The sequence below is a fragment of the Lonchura striata genome, chromosome 7 (genome assembly GCF_050655825.1).
Source record: "Lonchura striata isolate lonStrDom1 chromosome 7, ASM5065582v1, whole genome shotgun sequence".
Lineage (NCBI taxonomy): Eukaryota > Metazoa > Chordata > Aves > Passeriformes > Estrildidae > Lonchura > Lonchura striata.
Genome location: NC_140709.1, coordinates 33,518,789 through 33,543,464, shown reverse-complemented (window position 1 = coordinate 33,543,464; position 24,676 = coordinate 33,518,789). Strand labels below are relative to the sequence as shown.

Genomic DNA, 24,676 nt, shown 5'->3' with positions numbered 1-24,676 from the left:
TTCTTCCTAGAAATGAAAAACAAAATCAAACTGAATTCTTCCTCTACATGAAGAAAGCACTGCCATAACCTCGCCACTCAGTGCCTCTGACCTTCCAGACAGGCAGCACACGCACACAATGGCCAGGGCAGCTCTAGAGCACACCGTGCCCTGCCCAGCTGGCAGCACACAGAAACTGGAATAGTGGAAGCTCTGGCATGGGAGGAGATGCAAATCCATCTGAAAGAACTTTCATCAAGATGTATCAGCTCCAGTCATAGTCACTGAAAGTTTTATGTAGATTTTGTTCTCTGCAGCTAGTAACTTTTGAATCCCTTGACCACTTCCAGCCTGTTTTGTTACAGAAGTAGCTGCCTTCCTACACATCCCGTGAAAACTGACATTCAACTAGAAAAAACAGATCCTGCAAGTGACCCTGCTCACATTGCAGCTGAAAGAAAAGCCATAATATAGGCTTGCCTATATTTGCCATCAAACCATTTGCCTAGGAGACAGTCTTTCTAATCAGTAAAACAGCAGGAAAATCATCACTGAGAATCGTTCATCATCAAGCACAAGACATAAATCAAAGTCAGCATCCTTCATCCCAATGCTCAAACCACTGCTAGTTCCATGTAATCACAGGACAAACAACATCAGTCCTGGTGACCTAACCCCAGCAAACAAACCAGGGATGTTTAGACCCAGCCTAGAACTGCCATAATGCCTCCTTACCTCCTCTGTGAGGGTCATCAGGAGCAGGGTTAAAAACCAGATTACCATTTCAGGGCAGGGGCAGACACAGAGGCCCAAATTCACTCCTGGAGCTGCTCCCTGCAGGAGAAGCCTGACTGGGGCTGAAGTGACACCACGTGTTCCCTCTGGATGCCTTTGGCTCATTTGGTCACCATGTCAGATGTTTAATGGAAGGTGAGTGCCAAACATCACGTCACCCTGGGTGAATGCTTGGAGTCCACACACTCTAATCCAGCACACCTCATTGCTGCTGCACACTCTGGCTTCTGTTGCCTTTTGTATTGGTTAGCAAAATGTTTTTATTTTGATATTCTTTTTGTTTTTATTTTTGATATTCCAAGGCAAGCCTGTGGCCACAGGATTTTTAAGTCCTGTCAATCTAGAATTAATTCTCTTCTTACATCCTAAGTACCCCTTACTTCTTCGTCAAGAAAATTGTATTGTTTTAAATAATTTCCATTTCTGCCAGTATAACATTTCATTTTCTTCTTTGTAGCCCAAAGGAATGATTTGTAACATGAATCTTAAAAACCCAGATAAAAGGAAGAGGCCAAAATGACTGCTAAATCAGAAGTACAAAAAAATGCACACATATTTTTATATGTAGTAAAAAAAAATCCAGTCTCCACCAACTCTGATTTAATAACAAACAGCCAATGCCCTTTCTTTGTTTTTAAATATCACAGAGGATTGAAAAGATGCTGTGCACAGGAGATAAGAGACATTTCCACAGCAGATGAAAACCTACTGGGATCTCAAGAGATCACATTGTAAAAAAATGGGATTCTTTATCCACCAATACTATAAAAATTATGTAGTTCTACTTGTCTGCTAACAATGCTATCATTTCTATTTGTGGGAGATCCTTCCTTTCCCCTTCTCTGGTGCTGCAGCACAACCTTGGATTCTGACATCAAGCCCAGCAAGCAATATTAGTCCTTGAGACAGAGTTTGCAAAACATTAATGAAATCAGAATGAGACTGCAGTTTGGCTTCTTGCCTTGAACAATGGAAATGAAATTAAAAGTAGAGGGAAGAGAAGGGACTTGCTCTTAACTAAAATAAAATAACTGAATGCATTTTTCACAAATTAAAGCATTTTAAACACTATTTACTACAGGCTTCTCTATTTCAATGAGTCTAGTGATAACTGATACCAGGAGGAAACAGTATTAAAAGCAGCTAAGATAAACTAGGAAGTAAAGAATTCCTTTCAAGGATTTTATTCAGCCAGGAAAATCTCTTAGGTAAAAAGCCTTCTGCCAAAGATAGAAAACCTACAAGGGCTAAGAGAATGGAAAGATGTGCAGAAAAGGGAAACAAATAAGAGAATTGTACGTAAGAAAACAGGAGAGAGACTATCTGGAAAAATTCACAATGTTTTCCCTCAGGAAACAGCATCTATCAACCAGTTCTGTGGTTCAATGATATTGATTATTCATCACCTTTCTGAGGCATGCTTTGCTGTTAGCAGTGGCCCACACTTTTGCCAGTGCCCAGGTTCTGGTTTGGGATTCCTCCCTGTCTGGGGAGTCACAATGACCATTTCAAGAGCCCAGGCTTTCTCAAAGAATGAAACACAACTGCCTTTCCAGAACAAAAAAATCCTATGATTTTTTTTTTCAGGTTTTTAAAAGCCCCCTAAAACTTCAGACTAAAGACACATGCATATTGTGATTGCACACATTCCCTCCAGGTCTAAATGCAGACCTAAGAAGTATGATCACCTGTAGGGCACCATAACAGAGAAGAACCTCATAAAGTCTGCTTTGGTAGGTGTTGGGTGAGAACTGGCACCTGAGAAGTTAATTCAAGATGGATATACCTTTTTCTCTCTGCATCAAGGTGAAGGGAGCAGATTTTCAATCCTGCCTAGATTTTTTTGGGTGTTTTTTTTAGCACAGTCCTCAATGCAAATCAATGAAATCTGTATTCCTTAGCTACCTGACACACCTGGAAGTCCAATACAAAGGAACTTAAAGATTTTATTCTGTAACATTTTACCTCCCTCTTTTCCTTTACAGGGGCAAAGGCTTAAAGTAACCACAGCCAAAAGGTACTAGGGGAAGAGGACAATAAACTGCTACTTCTGGGAATTAGGAATGACATTGCCAAAAAACCCTAGCTTGTTTGCCTCCTTTTGATACACAGACATAATTTCTGAAGTGTCAGTGGTATGTGAAAAAGCCATCAGACAGATGCTCACCCAGCACTGACAGCCTGCTGGAACCATGAGCTGCTTTCCTGGGAGAGATTGTACCCGCTTGGAACAAGCCTGCCAGTTTAACCCTGTCCTTGCTGATGCTAAAATCAGTATTAGGACATCCCCAAATGTGGTATGAGAGGGGGCAGCTTGCACCCTTGCTGTACTAAGACAAGACAATAGAAAAGCATTCATGTTTGTGTCTTACCCTTTGGTAGCTGCAGCCAAAAGGGCTAATTAGTTACCTAGAGCATATATTTACACATTACAAATAACTTCACAGTGCCTGGCACAACAATTTGAAAATCTCTGCAAAGCTGAAAAAAAAGAAAAAAAAAAAAACAACAAACAAAACCAACTATTGTTTAAATCAAAAAGGAAAAACCAAAATAACAAAGAGCAGCCCACACCCTGTGCCACATACATTCCCACATTCAAAGAGAGGCATCCTACCTTTCTGATCTTTGAACAAGAGGATTCCAATCAGCACGCTGCGTCCAAGACTATACACTGAAGAATCTGCTAATACAAAACAAAGGGAGGGGCAAAAAAACCCTGAAAACATTGCATTTTTGCTATAAAACAGTTTTTAGCTATAAGAAAAGTTTTTCTTCTATCATACGAAGACAAAAAATGCATACACATATCCAGTCATCTGTGTATGAAGGTGTGTCTGCATACAACACACACTATGCATGCATCAATGTATAAACAGATCCACAGAAGTTTATTACCTATTCATTTTAATTCATCCAGCGTGCACTGCTACAGATTTTAATCTACAGCAGACAAAATCCAAAAAGCTTCAGCACAAAGGTAATAAATCTCTCAAATTCTCAACAAGCAAACAAAGCTGACATTTTTGAAATAAAATCATTACCAGCTCATCTGCTGCCATACCACAAAAGCCTATCCTTAAATAACTGCTGCATAATCATTCTCCCGGAGTGTTGTTATCCATCGGTCGCTGCCTATCCCCAGCCAGACGCAGTCTGCAAGCCACCAGCTCGTATCTACCATGTGCACGTCAGGAAAAGGAAAACTGCAAATTAGCAGAAGTCCCCGCAGCGGTGAAAAGGAAAAGAGGGTGAGTGGGAGAGGAAGAGGGAGTTCACTGGCCACAGAAATTTCCAGAACGACGCCAAGGCAGCCAGCTCCGCCATCATCCACTTACAATAGGATGCTGCACCTCGCGGCTGCTGAAGCGGTTTGTCAAGGGCTTGCTGGTATCAAATGCCTGACAGGCATTTTAATTGCATCCACCCAAGTGTGTCCCCAGGAATCGGGCCTTTAATGCTGTGAATATCATCAGCTGCTTTCTTTTGTGCTGCTGCCAGACACACACAAGGCTGCACTGCACACAGGCAGCAGCGCGCCCGGGTTCTGCCGCGATGCTGATCCAAACCCCAAACAGGGTTTATGGATGGTACATGATAAAAAGGAGGTCTGGAAAATTTTTGTATTTCCTCTTTTACAGATCAAGAAGGCAATTCACTCTCCTTCTTTTATTTTTCTATTTAGTGCTGTTCACGTGTTGGAACCAGCCTGACTGTGCTATTTGAGCCTTGCATTTGCTTATTCACACCAAGGGGAAATAAAACCAGGGAAAATGCAGAAATGCTGCAGGACTGTAGGGGCAAGCGAGGACCCTTCAGGATAAATACAAGAGTATAACAGCTCACTGTGGGCTCACTGCACATTTCAGCTCAGACATAAGTTATTTGTGAAGTGAGGACTTCAGTTTTACTGCTACTATTCAGTTGTTGTGTCTGCTATGATCTCATCTCTTTATTCCAAGGCTTTCTTCAGGACAATATTAATCTCAGTAGGAAAAGGAACCTGTGAATTTGGAAATCACCCCATGTTCTGTGAGCAGCTGGGGTGCTGAACAGCTCGGGAGGAGTAGTAAAGAACAGGTAGTAAAACATAAATGATTTTTTTTAAAGAATATGAGAAAAATGAAAAGATGAACTGGTTTGTTTTCAAGCATTTTTAGCATTTGCAATAAAACAGCATACACAGCAAAGGAGCAGTCAGTCAGGAGTAACCAATGAGCCCAGCACACGCTTAAATTTCCCTGCACTCAGGACACACGAGTCAACTAGGTTCACTCCCCAGCAGTAAGCTGCTGTTTCTCAGTCCCTGTGGCAGCAGAGCATTTGACAGGGAAGGCTATCAACAGAAAAATGAAACCTCTCCCTATCACAAAATTTGGGAGAGGTCCAAGAAACCCCATTTACCCTTGAGTGTGCTGAGGGGCTTACAGGAAGGAGTAACAAATTCCCTATTGATTACCAGGGGCTGTCTCCCAAAATTCTGGGGGTAGAGGGCTGCAAAGGGAATCAATTTCCTTCTGCCTTCCCCCACAACCACAGGATGACTTCACACATCCATCAACCATTGCATCAAACAGAAATTCCACCCTCGCTGCTATAAACAGATCTTAGTAACTTAAGTGCATCTTTCCTGAGCTGACAGTTTTTTCCCACTCTGTCAACCACCACAGCAGTGAGGAGGATGAGGAAATGGAGGAAGGTAGGCTGTATGGGACAAGCATGACAGTGGAGCAAGTACCACATGGCAGCAAAAAAGCTTTTTGGAAGGAACAGGAGAAAACAAGCCAGAGTGGCATTAGCACAGTTCTTAAACCTTTGCTCTGAAAATGCTCCCTGTGACTCATGGGGAGGGGTGCCTGCTGCTGCCACTGCAAAGATCATCCTCTGCAGAAGCCAAGGAAACCCTCATCCTGCCTCATTGCCTCATCTTCCTCAGCTCCACCATTTACCACTTGGTGCTTGTTCACTGCCTTGCTGTGATCTCTCCCTCACTTCTCCAGCTTCCCTTCACTAGCCAAAGCAACCTGGATCTTTGGGGGGTCCCAGCAAAAACATCGTGAAGCTGGGATGGTGGAAGAATAAGAAGTCCTGAAAATTGTCCTGTAATTTCTCTCAGGTTCCTAACAGAACTCCCCTGGCTCACAAGGGATGGGTACACATTGCCAGCCTGTGTCCTACACTCTGGAGCCTAGGGATGGACCTTACAAGGGATGGATGCACATTGCCAGCCTGTGTCCTACACTCTGGAGCCTAGGGATGGACCTTACAAGGGATGGATACACATTGCCAGCCTGTGTCCTACACCCTGGAGCCTAGGGATGGACCTTCAAGCAGGTACCCAAACCACCTTCAGGCTGCCCATGCCAGCATCTCCAGAGACATAAATTCTGCTGAAACAGCCCATGGCAAATGGTTTCGTCTTAAGATACTGCAAATAAAAACCATCTTAATCATCAAGTTTGTTCTGGCTGCCCTGAATCATGTTTTCACACCTATAAAAATACTCCTGAAAAGACAAAAGGCATAGGAGGAGAGAGGGATGAAGAGCCTAATCCAGATAGGTGCTAGAACACAGAGAACACTCAGCCCTGTCTGAGATTTAACCTCATGTTTACCTGGCTTCCTCACAGAAGTAGGAAACTCATCACATAAAATCAACGCATCCCAACACAGTGAAAATAAAAACGTAAGGAAGTTGACAAGCAAAATCCTAGAAATTACTAAATTATATTTTCAGCATTGTACTTCTCAAAGAGGAGTAAAGACATTTATTATCTCAGTAAATCTCACCACTGTGACTGAGGCCTGACCTAAACTCTAAAAGATTTTGCTGGTTCTGATGAGTTTTATTTCATTATCACATTCATACAACATAATGAACTCAATTTCATTACTGTCCAGCTGCAAACTGGGTCCCTCTGTGCAAGATGCTGGGCAAAACAGAAGACAGCTGCCATCATAAATTAGAAGAGCCAAACCCCTAAATAGATAAAGGCAGTGTTCTCATTTTCAGGATAATGAGGGGGTGGGGAAGAGGAAAGAACAATCCTCAGCTTGGGCTTTCCCAAGGTCACACACAACCTCTGCTCCCAAACAGAGCAAGATGCTTCCACAGCCTCAGCTTAAGATCTTTCTACCCAAATCACTGCCGAAGCCTTGCAACCAGTGTTTAACAAAGGACTTGTGGGTTGGTTGCTTCTTTTTTAGCAATGACTGGATGAACATTTTATGCAATGCCTAAAATAGCTTCCAATATCATCAGTGAAGTAGATTAAGAGGCATAGGTCTACTGAACAGGAACTGCACCACTCTGGTAAAAATAGCCCTGGAACAGGGAATTTTCTTTTTATTCACTATTGTCTTAGCACTTGAAACAGGGATGACTGCCTTCTGGGGAGCTTAAGAGGAGACAAATGCTTCACCAGACTCTCTAAATGTCTGATCTTCTACAGTAGTAATAAACATCATACTACCTATTTTACCATCCATCTGAGGGAAAAACTTGGTTTTATTTTTTTCCCCTTCTCAAGGCAGTGGAAAAACAAAATAGAAGAGCACTAATTAATTCAAGAAAAGCAGATGCAATTTAGCACACTAGCTCTTTCACCAGGGCTGTGCAGTGAGGAAGGCTGTAAGGATGAAGTCACAGTCTTCCTCTCTGTGGTTACTGACAAAACAGAGGGTGGATGTGGGGCAGTTATGAAAAACCACAGGCTGAGTTAGCAGCCTTTGTGGGTAACAAGGATTTCAAGGCAGGTTAGAAAGTTTCAGGATGCAGGGGGAGTCTGGCTTTGTTTTTAGTCTTCTCCTCAAAGTACAAGCATGCAAGAGCTGATTTGCCCACCCCATGCAGCCAGCCCAGGGCCCTTTCAATCATACAAATTCCTTTACACCAGTGGTGCCACCAGGTTTACATCCACAGCAGATCCCAACATTTTTACAGGACTCATCTGTCCTTCCCCCCAGTCCCCCAATAAAACTGGCCTGTACTGGTGGCATTACCCTTTCCCAGCATCCATCCAAAGTCACCCCCTCTCGTGACCAGCTCTCTTGCACCCACTGACAAAACACGGGGTTCTGTGCAACAGGATTATATAAAGAGCCTTCAAATCACAGGCATATTACAGCCTCTTTCCCCTACTTCAGCTTATTTTTTTTAAACATGTCAGACAGACACTTTCAGGCACGATCTCTCTTTTGTGAATTCTAGTCGACTCTCCTCAACTAAATAATTGATATGTGGAATATCTATAAAATTATTTTCTATTTCTCTCTGTGCCAGCATGTCACTAAAATCAATCTGGAATATGTAGGCTATTCAAATACTCCTAGGTCTGTTTTTCAGAACAACCAACACTGCACTTAACCCTTTGAAACCACCAAATTCTTTGACTTTCTAAGGAAATCCTTATTTTCTAGCTTAGAGACCAGTGATAACAAAAGAATAGGAAAGCAAAATTCATTAAATATGTCTGTTACTCCCTAAGCCTTGCATGTATATGTGGTAGAGACACTAGTAACAGCTGCAACACAAGCTTTTGCATAGCTACCCCAAAACAAACCATCCCCTCTTGTCCTGAGTACTGCATGGGATGGGGAACAGCTTCATCTCACTGCTGGTTCAGCCTGCTGTTTCTGGGGTGCTAGTGTCACTGACAGCTGGGCAAAAACAAACACCCCAACCTCAAAATCCATCCACAAAGGAAAAGCAAAGAGGTGAGTGAGCAATCACACCCCAAAGTTTGGCATGGCAGAAGCAAACCTCCAGCTCAGAGAACCACTGAAACATTATGAAGACATCTGATGTGTCCCAAAAGTGCCTTGTGACTGCACTGCTCCTGGAAGGCCATCCAAATTTCCAGCTGATTCTCTGTGTTTCCCCTAACATCAGAAGCAGCTGATGGCACCAACCCTCTTGCAGAAACTAATTCCACCTGAGAGTGACTTTCCACAAAACCAGATGACTGCACTGCATCCAGGAATGGCTTTGAAGGCTGTGAGACAGAACTGTGCAGGCAGCACTGCATTAGTGGGAGGCTCAAAGATCACACCAGTGAACACACAGCCCTTGTCCTGATGGCTGTCCACGTGACAAGCTGTGCATCAAAGAGAAACACCAACTGTTTCTCCATCCTATCACATGGTCCATGACTAAGAAAATATTGCAGATAGAATCTGTACCACTTGTTCTCACCTTTTCTCTCTCCTGGCCTACCAGTGGGGTGATGAGTCAAGACAAAAACGTGCTTACTGTAAAATATCAAAGCTACTGTAAAAGAATTTATTAATGTGTCAGTTTGTACCTCATTTAATCAGGTAACCTAACACTTTTAAATTAAATGTCATGTCATAACTTTTAACAGAAGCCTTAGCTATTATTCTATATTAAATTTATAAATAAAGTATTCTAAACTAATGAATCACTTGCTGAAGCAGATTTTGCAAAACATGCAATTAAAATATAAACAAAGCTGTCATGGTCTTAAAGATATATAAAGCAGTAACTGCAATGCAAAATACACAGATTTAGCTGTTTGTCTAAACATAGGTTTTGGATAATATTTCAATTTAAACACCATTTATATTTAGAAAAATGGTTCTTTCACTCAATAGGACATTGGTATACAGTTAATGCAGTAATGAAAATAGAGGTTTGCTTGAAACAGGTTAGTATCTGTTGTCCCTTCCAGTGAAAAGGTATTTGCTTAAAAATCAATCAACCTGATCTTGATTTAGACCTACTTAAAGATCAATCTTTTCTCAGAAATATGTTCTCTAACAGCTAAGTACTGCCTTCCTAAAAGCTGCCAGATGATTATTTTCTCTTATGCCCTTTCTACTTTTCTTCAAGAAATATTTTTTTAATTTGGTTAGCTCAGCTAACTGCTGTTCCTCGACAGCAAAACCAACCAGACAGGCAGTGGAAATTGCAGAAACATGTAGTAACATGTAGCACAATTGGTTTTAACAGCATCTCACTTAGCAACACTTCACGTAAGGAAAGCAGTCAGGCAGAAGCCCGTGGAAGAGCTCCTGGCAGCTGAGCTGTCCGGAGGGGAAGCAGTTCTCTGCTCACCTCAGAGGAGAGGCAACAAAAGCAGCCTTATGAGCACGCTGCTGGCCGTCAGCCTGACCCACATGGGTCCAGACATGGCACTGCCAGAATGATGTAACACCTTATCCCCTCCTGACACGGGCAGCCAGGCTCAGCCTGTCCAAAACCTGCCCTGCACAGGCTGCAGATTTCCAGTAAAACCAACCCCAGTCAGCAGCCACTCCGACCTCCAAGACAAAGCCATGCTAAAACCACCAGAAGCCCTTCCTTGACTCCAGAACCTTGACTCAGTTTCTCCTTGGATCAGGATTTGTGTTTATGCACACTACTGTAGCATTTCAGATAGAGGTACTGAGGACTGGTAATGTGCACAGCACATTACAGATACTGCCTTTGCAGAGGACCCCCTTGCAAGGGTTTCTTAATGGATTCTGACTATCACATTTACTGTGAAATAATCACAGCAGATACTGTAGGCTAATTCATTAACTACTTATGATTGATTATTGTTTTCATCATCATAAAAGCAGATTTCCTGTGGTTAACACAATGATTCCAATTCCCTCTCTGCTTACACACATTTAAGCCAGCCACTGCTCCACTGAACCCACAGCACTTACCACATCAAGACTAAAATGGGTTTAATGACTGGAGACTTGGATTAGGTAACTTAACACAGCCTTCATTCACCCTGGTCTCACAGTACTGTCCACAATTCTTTTTAAGCTGTTTGTACATGTAAATTACTTCTCACATCTTGACCAGGTAGTTGCCTCAAGGGTGAAAGACAGTAGCTATTTCACAGCACTCACATTGTCCATGAGCTCAGGGTACAAAGTGAAGGGTGCCACATCCAATCATCATCACCAGGGAGACTTTTGGGAAGTGTAATATGATTATAGTCAAATCTAGTTTATCAGAACAGGGTAGAAAACATGAAAGTCATTAGACAAAAGGGATTTTTGGATAAATGAAGGACCTTAGAACTTATCTCATATACCTCAAGGGACGTGACCTGCTTTTAGATGAAGCAGTACTTTGATCCATGGCATTTTAGATGACAGGCCCAAATGGCAGCGTGGCCAGTAAGCCAGGAAACTTCTCCTGCTGTTTCAAAGGATGGTACTGTTTAGCAGAGAAGTGATCCTACAGCAATTCTAGGGCACCAAGGAGGATATGATTTGGATTTAAAAGCAGGAAAGGCAGAAAGGAGGATGGAGAGAGGAGTTGCCAGTCGTGGCTCCTCTACCATTCTACCTGAGTTTCTCTGGAAGACTTCCATTCAGTTTGGCAGGGAAGAGAAGCATGGACAGTTCAATAGATAAGGGTTTATGCTCCGTGCAAGGCTCTAGAGATACACATAGCTAGAAAGGCAAGGCAGAATTAAGAGAGTTTAGCAGCTTTAACAAACTCTACAAGTACATAGGAAGAATATGCTAGGCTTTTTAAGAGTCTGAATGTTCAAATAAAAATCATGCAGAAAACAGAGACAAATCCCATATATATGAGGGAAAAACAAAGCTATGGGAATATAACCAGAAAGCTAAGGAACATAAAAGGCAACAAATGAAGAATCTGTATGATCTGAAATGTAGACAGGACAAGTCATGGTTCAGCAAAGAAGCAGAATAAAGACAATGCACAGAAGGCTACACCTCAACATATTCAACATTGGTCAATTTTCACAAGACCAACAGTGAACAACTACTGCATATGATTGTTTTAAAAAGAAGCAGAACTTCAGAGGTTAGAAAGAGCAACTTAAGAAACACTCAGAACAAGGCAGATGCAGCTTAGAAAGTTGTCTGGGTCCTTCTGGACTCCAGAAGAGTATTTCAGACTTCAGAACAAACCAGACAAGAGTGCTTTATCTTCACAAACATATTCCCAAACACCACACTCTTGAAAGGTCTCTTGAAGCTGTGGAAAATTACAAATCAATCAGGAAAGGGCCATCTTTGCAAAGACTTTGGAAAAAAATAAACCAAGCAGTTTACAATTACCTAAATACCTACAGGACAAGAGCACAACTTAAAAAATACTTCTGGCAGTATCAGCTTGTCAGTAACAAATGCCAACAAACTCATCTCACCACTACTGATTCTAGTTTTATGAAATGGGGGTTTCACCCCAAGTTAGGATAAGTTTGTCACAGGAAAGCTTCTTCCAAAACCAAGATCACTGCAGCCCACTGCACAGCAGCTCCCAGATCTAAAAACAGGAAATAAAAAAAAGGAAAGGACCGAACAACACTTGAGAGATAAGGCTCAAACACGTAACTAGACAAATCCGGAGTAAATAGCTGGGCACTAGTTTGACAGGAAAATGCTTACTGTGGGCAAAAAAAAGACAAACCACAGTTTTGTTTATCCTAATGGGGATGTTATCCCTAAAACACTTGGATAATTATTCCATCTTCTTTGGTGGTGGTGTCTCAGCTGGAGAAATGCCAAAATGTGAGGTTTGCACAGTAAGATAGATACAGGCAAACTGGGGAGAGTCCAGATAAGCAAAAGGGAGAGTTTGGGAAAACACTCTTCTAATCTTTCCGTGTAAAGCACATGTTTTCAGATAGGTTTCTCTAAAGTAGAGAAAACCCAAGCAGTAACAAAAATATTCCAGATAATATAATTTCTGAAGATAAAGGAAGAAAACAATTACATTCTAAATCAGTTGGGGGATGAGTGAGGGGAATCAAGGAAGGGGAAATAAAAGAGTAATTCATTAGCCACTGGGCTAATTAAAAGCAAATCTGTGTGTGTGGTAACTAGAACCCCTGCTACTGAGGAAGGTTGAACTATTTATTTTTATACAAAGAGCACCAAGAGCAGTGCCTGGACTGGCTGGCATCCTCCTTGAAGAGAATAAGGATCCTGTTGTCCTGCAGGCATCTAGTTTCTCTAACTGGGCAACTGGTACAGCTCCAGCAAAACTCAGCTGGCCACAGGAGAAAGTTACATTGCTTCAGGGACACTGGGGCTGGAAAACAAATGCAAAGGGGAGCTCCTATAGGGCTCCCACTACATCAGCTCAGTCTCTCAGAGGACAAGGCCTGTAGCTGTTCCATGTGAACCCCACCTACTCCTTCCCTCTTTGCTGCTGGACGACCTCAGTGGGGTGCAGAGGGCACCAAGGCTGGCCCTGCCTCTCCACAATGCCACTCAGATTGTACTGTAGGATTAGGAGCAAACAATTTTACTGGGTCTGTAACCTGCCATTCATGCCCCAGACTTCCACCTGGTCCATAGGGTATAACTGGTTCAGATAAACACCACCGTAAAGACTGAAAAATAAAGATGTTCCCAGCCTTTGCAAGAAGGCTCCCTGCCTCTTTGTAGGAGGCTTCATAAATAAAGTTAGTCTTTGGGGCACAGTGGCTCCTATATTTGAGCAAAAAAAACCCATGCAATGATGCAGAACCTGTGAGTGAGAAACCAGGAGAAGAGCACTATTAAGAAAGACCACAGAAGGAACGAAGAGGAGAGAATAAATGGAATAACTAATACACATTTGCTCCAAGGTTCTCTCTGCACCAATTGGCAAAAAGAATACAACTGAATCATTAATAATTGAAGGAACTTGAAGACAAAGAGATTTTCATCCAACGTTAAAGGGATGAAAGACGGCTGTAATGAGAATTCTGATGATGGAATCATTTGCGGAGGGACTGGGAAAGAGGAAGTTATATTTTAAAGAAATGGTTCCTTTGTAAGACGACAGCAAGCATTCTCATTACTAATGCAGACAGACACATCTGAAAGGCCTTATTCAGCTGATGGTGTCACCAAACACCCTTCTGGACACAAGCTCTCCACTAACAATACTAAACAAGGATAAGAGACTGCTGTAACAAAATATAAAGTGTCACTTGTTTATTCTTTTTAACCTTATAAATTATTTAAGGATGAATATTAACAATCAGCCAGTTTTCTGTGCCTTTCTTAACTGATGATTCTCTGCACATAGTTGATGAGAGCTTAAATTTTCACTGCTTTTGGAAGCTGGCCTTGCAGAACCAAGTCAGGACCAACATCAGCAGTAATACACGGGGGTATTCCTTCTTAGGAGCTGAATTTCCACTGAGGAATTTCCACTGGCACCTTTTAAAGGCCGATCAGCAGTGGAGACAGGCACACTCATGTCTGCCCGTAGCTCAAGGCCTGGAGTTTTGCACAAGACAGTTTCTGAGCAAACGAACTGTGCTAAGAGACAAACAAACAGCACATTAATTTTACTGGCTTGCTGCTGTATTTGAGGGGAAAGATGTTAATGAAACTCAGCAAGACTGAAATGGATTGTTTTCCTCATAAAGAATAAAAAGCTACAATTTCAAAAATAGAAAGAGATTAGACTAGATAAATTTCTTAAGAGGAGGAAAAGTCAAAAACAAAGAAACAAAAAGAAAAAAAAAAACAACAACAACCAAAAACCCCATAAAACCAATGCACAACACCACATCATTTACAGAAAGTACTAGGATCCTAGTGTGAAACAAAAGCTCACATTATCAGAGTAACCAGCTCCAAATTAACTACTGATCCTCTAAAGCTATCCTTGCAAATCTTCCCAAGTCCCAGTGTGGGGCTTGTGACAGTGCAAACCACAAAGGACTTTTCAGATTTACACTGTAACATCATCACTCACCACAGCTAACTCAACGAGAAGCAACTAGCAAGAAGGTATGACAGAAAATGCAACAAGAGCACGGCTCAACCTGTCTGCAGCTCCACCTGAACAGAAGCCATGAACAGGACAGCATCCTCCTGAAACCCCTCACACACTGGTGGGTCTTCTTCCTAGCTCCACACAAAGATTGTGTTTTCTGGTCTGCTGGCTTTGCTCATCCCTTGAATATCCCCACTGCCATCAGCAGGGTGGCTGGAGCTGTAACAGCCACTCACCCAGGTGAGTGAGGCAGAATGGGCCCCACAGACCCTGTTCTTGCTGTAGTCTGTCTGCAGAAACACACATAGAGCCACAAAAGCCCAGTAAACAGCATCTAGTTTATGAGGAAACTCAGCTCTTTTTTTGTACTTTTTTTTTAGCTGCTAGGGATCTTTTAGAGATGTTTTCCTCATAAAGCGTCAGTCTCACCTGGATTTTGGGCACTAAGCTATTTTCTTGAATCTCCCTGGGATTCTCCCTTGGCAGAAATCACATTTGCCTGTGACTCAGCAGCATTCCAGTGAGCACAAGGGAAGCTCCAAGGGCCATTCCCTCCACCAGCCTCAGTACAGCAAGTCTCTCCCAAAAACACACACTTACCTCCTACAACTGACTTCATATTATAAAGCAAATCCCAGAATCAACTCAAATACAACAAACTTGGGATGCAACTCTCTCATCAGCAGAAGTTATAATTTCCTAATATTCTGTACTACCATCACGAATCATTTTTGCTTTCTGGTCAACGCAAACCACAAGCCTCAGAACCTGCAAGTGGCAAAATCATCTCTCAGCACTTCGTTGCTTACACTCAGATATCAATCTCCTGACAGAGCTTTCACAGAACAAGAGATGAGTGAAAAAGGAATGGGTTTTCATTATAGAACTTACCCTCTATTCATTGTATATGAGTCAAGAGACTGCGTGTTGATTTGGAAACTACCAATCCTCCCTTTGACTTAATCTCTTATTCTTTCATATTCAGAGAGAATATTTTGAAGAACAGAGAAAGAAATATTAATTTATACTTCTTAATAAAAGGAATCATGAGAAGTCATTAATACCTCAACAGCTTTACTAATAAAAATACACAGGGCCAAGCCAAAATAACCAGCCTTCACCAGGTGGTGACAAAACCTATACCTGCTACAGAGAGCTGCAAGTCCAGAGTCAGAAAATTCAGATCAGGTAAAACTACCTGATTCTTTATTAACTTGTGATACTACTCCAGGATATTTCAATTCTTTGCTACAAGATGTCACCTGTTAAGCTATAAGATATCTTTTAAAAGTCATGCTAAGTGTTTCTCAAAGACCATCCACTGATCACATCTGAGTGCTGAGCTCTAGTCACTGCAATGCTGGGCAACACACTTTTCTTCCAGCCCTTTTTATTCCCCCAATAGATTGTATCTGGTGATCCTTCCAGCTGCTGCCACCACTTAGCCCAGCAGGAGGGGGCCCTGATGAATCCAGCTTTCAGATTTTCTTCTGCCACTGCTCCCCAATCTTAGATGCTCTACTCCCATCCCTTCTTCAGCCTCTCCTGAAGGCAGGAATATTAAAGAGGCAAGTCACTCAAAGAGCATATGCCAAGGTTCAGTGAAAGATGCTGGCTGGACCAAAGGGCTTTGCTTTTCCTTACATCTTTGGAGAGCCTTAAGAGCACCTTATCACTAAAAATACATCTCTGCACATACCCCATATACTGACTGTTAAACAGAACAGCTGTTTCCCTCTGCTGGTTTTCCTCAGCCTGTTTTTTTTGTAGCGGGGAGGCCAGAGGTGACTTCTGTGAGAAGCTGCTGGAAGCTGCCACCATGTCTGACAGAGCCAATCCCTGATTGCTCCAAAGATGGACCTGCTGCTGGCCAAAACTGGGCCAATTAGAGAGATGGTAAAGCCTCAGGAATAACATATTTAAGAAGAAAATCAAAAAAAAGTGGGGCACAGCTGTTCTCCTAGCCAGAGAAGAGGAAGAGGTGAGAACATGTGAGGAAAACAGCCTGGAGACACCAAGGTCAGTGGAGAGGAGGGGCAGGAGCTGCTCCAGGGGCCAGAGCTGAGATTCCTCTGCAGGCTGTGGTGAGAGCATGGTGAGGCAGCTGTGCCCCTGCAGCCCCTGGGGATCCACAGGGATGCAGAGATCCATGAACAACCCCTGGGGATCCACAGGGATGCAGAGATCCATGAGCAGCCCCTGGGATCCACAGGGATGCAGAGATCCATGAGCAGCCCCTGGGATCCACAGGGATGCAGAGATCCATGAACAGCCCCCGGGGATCCACAGGGATGCAGAGATCCATGAACAGTCCCTGGGCATCCACAGGGATGCAGAGATCCATGAACAGCCCCTGGGCATCCACAGGGATGCAGAGATCCATGAACAGCCCCTGGGCATCCACAGGGATGCAGAGATCCATGAACAGTCCCTGGGCATCCACAGGGATGCAGAGATCCATGAACAGCCCCTGGGGATCCACAGGGATGCAGAGATCCATGAACAGCCCCTGGGGATCCACAGGGATGCAGAGATCCATGAACAGCCCCTGAGGAGGTGCCCAGGCTGGAGCAGGAGGGTGCCTGGGGGAAGCTGTGACCCTGTGAAAGATCCCTGGGGGAGGCTCTGCTCCAGGGGCAGATCCCTGGGGGATGCTCTGCTCCAGGGGCAGATCCCTGGGGGATGCTCTGCTCCAGGGGCAGATCCCTGGAGGATGCTCTGCTCCAGGGGCAGATCCCTGGAGGAGGCTCTGCTCCAGGGGCAGATCCCTGGAGGATGCTCTGCTCCAGGGGCAGATCCCTGGAGGATGCTCTGCTCCAGGGGCAGATCCCTGGGGGAGGCTCTGCTCCAGGGGCAGATCCCTGGGGGAGGCTCTGCTCCAGGGGCAGATCCCTGGGGGAGGCTCTGCTCCAGGGGCAGATCCCTGGGGGAGGCTCTGCTCCAGGGGCAGATCCCTGGATGATGCTCTGCTCCAGGGCAGATCCCTGGAGGATGCTCTGCTCCAGGGGCAGATCCCTGGGGGAGGCTCTGCTCCAGGGGCAGATCCCTGGGGGATGCTCTGCTCCAGGGCAGATTCCCAGTGCAGAGAGGGGCCCAGCTCCCAGGCTGGAGCAGCCTGGCCCTGCAGGTCTGCAGCCCTGGCAGGGGGACCCAGGCCCAGCAGTCTGGGCAGCGCTGTCTGCCCTGGGGGCACTCACACTGCAGCAGCTCTGGCAGCTCTGCTGCTCAGCAGGGAGATTCCATCCACGCTGGGGAACTCACGGGGAGCTGTGTCCCGTGGGAGGGACCCCAGGGTCTCACAGGGGAAGGGCTCCTCTCCCAGAGCAGCAGGAGAAAACCTCAGGTGACAAACTGACCAAACCCCCACACCTGTCTCCCTGAGCTGTAGGGGGGAAGGACAGAGGGGCTGGCGATAGAAAAGATGTTTTAAGGGGTTATTTTACTTCTCATTATCGTCATCTGATTTTGTTAGTAATAAATTCACCTTGCAACTTTAAGTTGAGCCTGTTTTGCCCTTGGAGTGTTATCTCCCAATCCTTATCTCAACTCATGAACCCTTTGTTAATTTTTTCCCTCTCCTCTGCCCAGCTGTGGCAGGGAGGGTGAGTGAGTGACTTTTGTGGGTGCCTGGTGTTGGGCCAGTGTCAAACCATGATGCTCACCTTTCCCAAAATCCTAAGTATTCTGTTACTCTAGAGTTTAACAGGATCTATCAACCATTAAACACAGTAAAGATACAGAAGCATTAAAATCTTTTGGGGAAGAAAAAAGAAAAAGCCATGAGCTTAGCTTATCCTCTGATGTCTGCTCCTGGAGTCCCTTCCTAGGGGTCACACCTGATGCTTTCAGGTAAGAAAACATTGTCTTCTCCTCAGAGATTTAGGATAATTCTGAAATGTTTATGTGCTATATTTATAGGATCAAATGTAAGCAAATTTAAAATTAGATAAATGTGTATTACACACACACACTGCTAGCACTCCATTTTTTCCATCTTTTTTCCCTCGTTCTTCAACCTGTTTGCTGATAAAATTCTCTGACTTTGGCTTTCATCCATCTCTTAGCATATCTTAAAGTCTTTTTCCTTGTCTCTTTTCATTCCCTTGAACAAGGGAAAAACTAAGTGTGGGAACATTCTCTATATAAAGCTATATTTTATTAATAAGTATAAACACATGCATTGGTTCAGATTGACTCCAACATGCAGCCAAGACAGAAATAACTGGAAACTATTTTATTTTGTAATGCCTTATTAAAAATGATTTTACACTTCAGTAACTTGAAAAACAAGTCACTGTGACCAGAAAATGCTTTCTACCCTGCAACATGTGATCAGGAGATGAATGGAAGGCAGTGTAAAGGCAGGTATCAGTTGAAGATAAAAAGTCTCCTGACTGCATGACCCTAATATCCAGGTGCTTGCCATCTGATAGAGAACTTGGAGAGCAAGATAAACTAAAGAGCTTAAGGCTTTTTTTGTGCTTTCATTTTATTTTTATTCAACTACCACTCTACATGTTGCTATTTAATTTCTGTGGCTCAAGGTCTTGCCTCTTTAAAGGACCAAAAGGTTCTCTCATCCTGAACTAATCTTTTATTCTTGAAAAGCACTGGACTGAATCTCCTTATTTCCCCTGGGTATACCAAGGGTAGTGACAGCTGATCCTTGCCTATACTGCCCAGTCAATTATTCTTATTTTCCTTCTGAAGCCCACAAAGATTCTTCAGTACTGAAAGCTCTCCCAGTGTGAGGGCACCTGCTAAGAAATTAATGCATGAGACAAAATAATGGGCGGGAGGAGGAAAGGGGCTGTAAGGCACCAAGTAGCTCACTGGAACCAGAGGCAACAGCTCAGCCCAGCTCCTTCATCTCTGCCCTGACTTCCAAAAACTGGGTGAAAAAGTATTTCTTCAACCCAGCTGCACTACACATTTGGCCCTTCTTACCCAACAGCAGGGCAAAAGGTTATTGTATTGCTTCCACTTTGTCTACACAGCAGCAGCTTGAGACCTCAGCTCCAGATCAGACCCAGAGGATGAGGTCCTGCATTCACCTGTACCAGCTTACTGTCACATGTGTAAATACAGGTGGCCAATGCCTGCCAGCTGCAGGTCATGTCTCAGAGGGGACTTGCTGAGGCACACACAGCTGGAGAAAGTGCCATGACACACGAATCCTCTGAGAACAGCACAACGGTTTGGCTGCCACAAGATCCTTCCTCACACCTCCCAGGCCATGTGGAGTGGGAGCAGGAAATAATGCAAAGGGGATGCAGCTTGAAAATTGAGAGCAAGTGCTATATGGACTGCTCCTAGAACTAATACACACAAAAACCCCAATGAAACAAAATCCCTACAAGCAAAGAGCAGTTGGGTCCAAATCACTTATAGCTCATGCTGAAATCAACCAAAAATGTCTCTACCAGTGTCTCTAAGTGAAAGAAAGCAAAACCCCTGGGTTCAGCCAGGTATCTTCAAGCTCTTAAAAGCGAAAGACTACCTCAAAGAATCCATAAAGAAAAATAGAAAAGAAAAATGGATTTTAAATAAAAGATTTGTCTTACCTGAAGATTCAGAGAAATAACATTACATGAAGCAAGCCCAGCCATCCACACAGATCCTGCTGCAAGCCTGGCTGCTCTCAGGGAAGAGCAGATCTGAGCAAAGGCTGATCTTAGGGACCAGAGTTTGGGGAGCGAATGGGAGGGGCCCCTCACCTTCCCAATGAGATCCCAGCAGGAGCAGAAGCTCCAATTGAAAAGCCCAGCTTTGGCAAACATGGCATACACATGCAGAGCAAAGCCCAAGCTGACAAACAGGCTCGCTCAATTGCTGGCTGTTCATTCATGCTGGTGCCATCTGCTTTACTCCATCCTTCGAGGGCTGTAGCAGCAAGGAGGAAATCAGCCTGTTTGCCACCCTCCTGCTGAGGAACACAGGGAAGGCAGGCAGCTCTGTGGGGAGAGGAGGCTGCTCCTTCCCCAAAACAACCTGTGTGGAAGAGGCCAGGCTGAAGGGCAGGCAAGAGGGACAGAAGTGAGGGAACAAGACCAGGAAAGAGCTGAAGAAAGCAGCCAGGTGACTTGGTGACCCGTTACAGGCTCCGCACTGATGCTGCCAGCAAAAGGGAGCAAGGAGGCTGCAGAGTCAGGACTGAAGTGGGATTTCAGCATGGGCAGAAGAACACCCACTATCCCAGCTGGAACCAGAGTGCTGCCCCAGCTGCGTGGTGCTTATTGGCGTGCAGCCCTCGGGCTGCTCCAGCAGTTTTAGCAAGAGGAGGGCACCACATTCCTGCACCTCTGCAGGATACACAACCACGGCTTCCAGGGACAACACTCCTTCTTCTGCAAGTTATTCCCAGACTGAAACTACCCTGATATTAAAGTACAAAGTACATTTGAGGCCCAGATTCCTGAAAAAAATTTGTTCACTGATTTCCCAGCCGTGGGGCTTCAAACAAGAAGACACGACAACCTTTGAGGTTGTCACCAAATGCAACACAGCCACAAGCTCTGGGACTGCTCACTGAACACGTGCACATCTCACGTGGTTTTGGGGATACCAATATTAGATCACTCATCCTACCCCACCACCGATGCCATCCCCTCACCCATTGTTGTTGGTAAAGCCTTAGCACAGCTCTGTGGAATCAAGTGCTAGAGAATTTCACATATATGTGTGTGTGTGTGTATATCCAGACACAGAGCACGTAACTGTGAAACACCCCATCTGCTCACGTTACAACATTTTAAACACATGCAATTAACTGAACTGAAATGGCATAAGGATCACTCAGTGTCTTTTCCCCCGACTCCCACTATTTCCACCTTCCTCTCACCCTAACATATGGGAATGCCATATGAATTACTGAATGGATCATGCTAAAAATGGAGCCTGCAAAATTTATTTTTAATACAGATTATGGGGGGATATTGTCAGTCCGTGGTGCAGCATTGTTTTTCTTACATGTTTGGTCTGTTACTACTTCTGGCAAGCCCCACTTCCAGCACTGACATCTCCAAACTCTTCCATATTTTTCCTTGGTGTTCTGAAATAAAACTCAGTCTCCTTGAGAGTTCTTTGGTGGAAACTTTGCAGGAATAGCACGTCAGGAGAGAGTTAGCTCACTGCAGTTTTTCCAGCCTGCTGCTGCTCTTCTGAAGTAGCCATGAGACGCCCAGTTTTCCCTGCCAAAGCTACCAAGGTATTCAATAATCAATTATGTAGGGCTGTTACCCTGAGCTTTCATGAAATGTCACGAAGACACAAATCATGTGCTGCCCCAGGAAACGAACAGAAAGGGGTCTATATGTGTTTTTCTTGTCCTCTGGTACAAACTGGGAAGGTATATAGCTTTTTCACCCACTCTTGAAAGCCCCTCCACCCTAAGGAGCCAAAAAAACAAGGTCAAAGTCTTAGCAGAAGAAATAATTAGAGCAACCTGATTTGTCTGTATGTTGATTATTAATCCTGATACAAGGCTAGGGAGATGTACATTAGAGATCCATCAGCAGACAGACACAAAATTGATTAATCTCTTTACAAGGCCACAGCAAGTTTTACTAGGCACATTAAAGCCAAGGCAGGGCAGGTCAGCCAGCTATTATTGCTCTGAGCAGCTCACACAGTGTCAGCATACATTACCTGAAATTGCAATGGTTATCAAGAACACCATTTTCTCCTATCCTTGAAAATCAATTAAACCTCATTTTTACAGCCAAATGCACCATCAGCAATGCAGACTCAATCCAAAACCAATATCAGATAAAAACCTTCAGGTGAGATTACAAAGGACTAGAGGGAACATGTGCCAAAAGAAAGTGATTTTGGACAGTAACTACTTATTTCCTTTTAACCCTTACAGGCTCATCAGAATTGGGCTTCATTGGAAACTTTTTCTTCTATAATGAATTTAGCAAGAAAAAAAAAGAAAAAAAAACACCAAAAAACCAATACACATACAAAGAAGATCATGTGGATGCACAGTTTCTAACTGATTACAGAAATTATGTTCATATTTGTATATTAGATTTTATTTTGGAAAACACAGGTGCTGCCTAGGCGAAATGGGATGCTGGGACCTATCCAGCATTTCCAGCTGTGGCTGGAGAAAAACAAGCTAGACAGAGTTCCCAGTAGTTAAGGAAGGGAAGCTGGGTGCACTGAAGCAGCTTTAAAAATATTTAACAAAGCAGAAACTAGAACTGTGTCACAAACTACTATCAACTACCATGAAACTGTTACTGCATTTTTATGTGCCACAAACCTAAGTCAGCCTCTTCAGGGTATCACCATTTCACAAGCACAGGCAGCTCAGAGATTCACACTTAAAATACTTTCACATATTTCTTTTGCCCTCAATGAAAAAGAAATTCCCACTCATTTCTTCCTGGCTACTCTCTGCAGGATTGAAACTTCAGAAATGTTCTCATGGTTTCCCCTGAGACAGTGAAATTTGTTGGCAAGGCTGTGCTTCCTTGAATATCAGGTTTCTACTCTTTACAGGCAAACTCCCTTTTCTCTTCGTCACTCAGTACCAGATATTTTATTTCATTTTTCTTGATTTAACCATAGATCAAGGGATCTGAAACATTTTAGAGCACAACTAGAATCTGTCATGGATCAGGCACCCATGTAAAGGAATAGCGACCCTGTGCTCCACAAAAAAACAGGTTTCTACTCTTCCTTCTTCAGAGGAGATCAGGATGAAGTGGGCACCTATTTCTTACGGTCAATGTGGCCAAACTCAATTGGGAAGGAAGCACAAGTTGAGAAATAACCACCAGAAAAAGCCAGTAAGAAATGAAACCTCCAAGGAGCAGTAGTGCTGGGGAGAGGCAGCATGCCTGGGATGGAGCTCAGGGCAGAGCAGCTCAGCTTTAGTGACCAAGGCGCTGCCCTCACATGACAGCCGAGCCCTTGAGCTGGTCAGATGGAGCTCCCCCATCCCATATGTTCCTCTGGCTCAGAGTGTGATCCACTATGCCTTTCCTTCAGCAGGGAGAACACAGGGAGTGAGAAGGGGACAAATTAATTCAGAAGCTCTTGGCAGGCATATAAGTAAAAAAATACAGAAGTTATGTAGAGCAAGCCCTGTGCTGCCAAATGAAGTCATGTGTGGCATAGTTCTGACTTGAGTACATGTTTTTAAATCTTTATTGTTGTTATTATTATTATTATTAGCATTTGGCAAAAGGAGACAGGAAATACCTTGCTGGTGATGTCTGCTCCTAGCAGAAGTCAGCTTTGAATGCTGAATAGCTTACCCTGGAAAAAAGGGACAACCAACTATTTCAGCCCCAACGTAGACTGCTATTTACATAAGCAGAACTGCAACAAATTTAGTTTTGTTTCTCTTTTATAATGAGAATAAACCTTCCCAAGAATGTTCACTTTTCTCCTCCTCTTGACAGTGTATGGTCTCAGGGGGAGGGGGAAATTTGCACACACACACATGCACTTGTGAAAGTTGAGTTCAATTTAACAGGAAAGAGCCTCTCTTCAGTTAAAAGCCTTATAAAGAAATGAATCCTGAAAGAATCCTGCCTTTCAGATATGTAAACACAAAACCAGAATACACTGGCTCATCTATAAAGTGAAATACATGGTTCCACTGGAGGATGTAAGTAACCCCCAGTCAAGCCAAGGGTTGACTGACTGACATGAAAGGCTTGCTCCCTGCAGCAGCAGAACGTATGGTCTAACAGGAAATCAAATTTGGAAGGAACCCATTTTTAACTCCTGGGCAAAGAAGTAGTTTAAGCATAAGGAGGTTGTAAAATTATGTTGCTTACAAAAGATAAGCTCAGTTTAGAAATATATAGAGCATCAAATTCATAGAACACCAAGCAAGCCACCTACAAATCTCTTGCTTGAAGTGAAAGCCAAAAATACAGCTCTCTTCTCTGACAGCACACATCCCTCCATCTGTTTGCTGCTTCAGGTCAGATTAAATACTGCAGCTTCCTAGAAAGCTAAATAAACTTTACCTAAGGGGACCCTCAGAACACTGACATGTGACTCTGACTGGCTTTATTCCTTCTCTCTAGAGTTGGTTGCCACAGAGTCCTGTGCCACTGCTGAGAGGCTTACCACACTCCCTGAGGCAGTGCCTCCTCACACCAGGCTGTCATGACAAATGCTCTGTCTCCATCATGTTATTGAAAACATGATGGAGAC

General features: G+C 43.7%; 1 protein-coding gene across 50 annotated transcripts in view; it reads right to left on the bottom strand.

Moving 5' to 3' along the window:
• MAP2 (microtubule associated protein 2) overlaps nucleotides 1–24,676 on the bottom strand; it is a 233,749-nt gene that overhangs the window by 132,196 nt on the left and 76,877 nt on the right. For 24 of the 50 annotated variants that reach the window (XM_085585401.1, XM_085585434.1, XM_085585400.1 and 21 more), the window contains one exon: nucleotides 3,392–3,457. The exons of 5 other annotated variants lie outside the window; for them this stretch is intronic. The gene's annotated coding sequence lies outside the window, so the exon portion shown is untranslated. 21 more of the 50 variants (XM_085585412.1, XM_085585409.1, XM_085585404.1 and 18 more) reach the window with 9 other exon arrangements.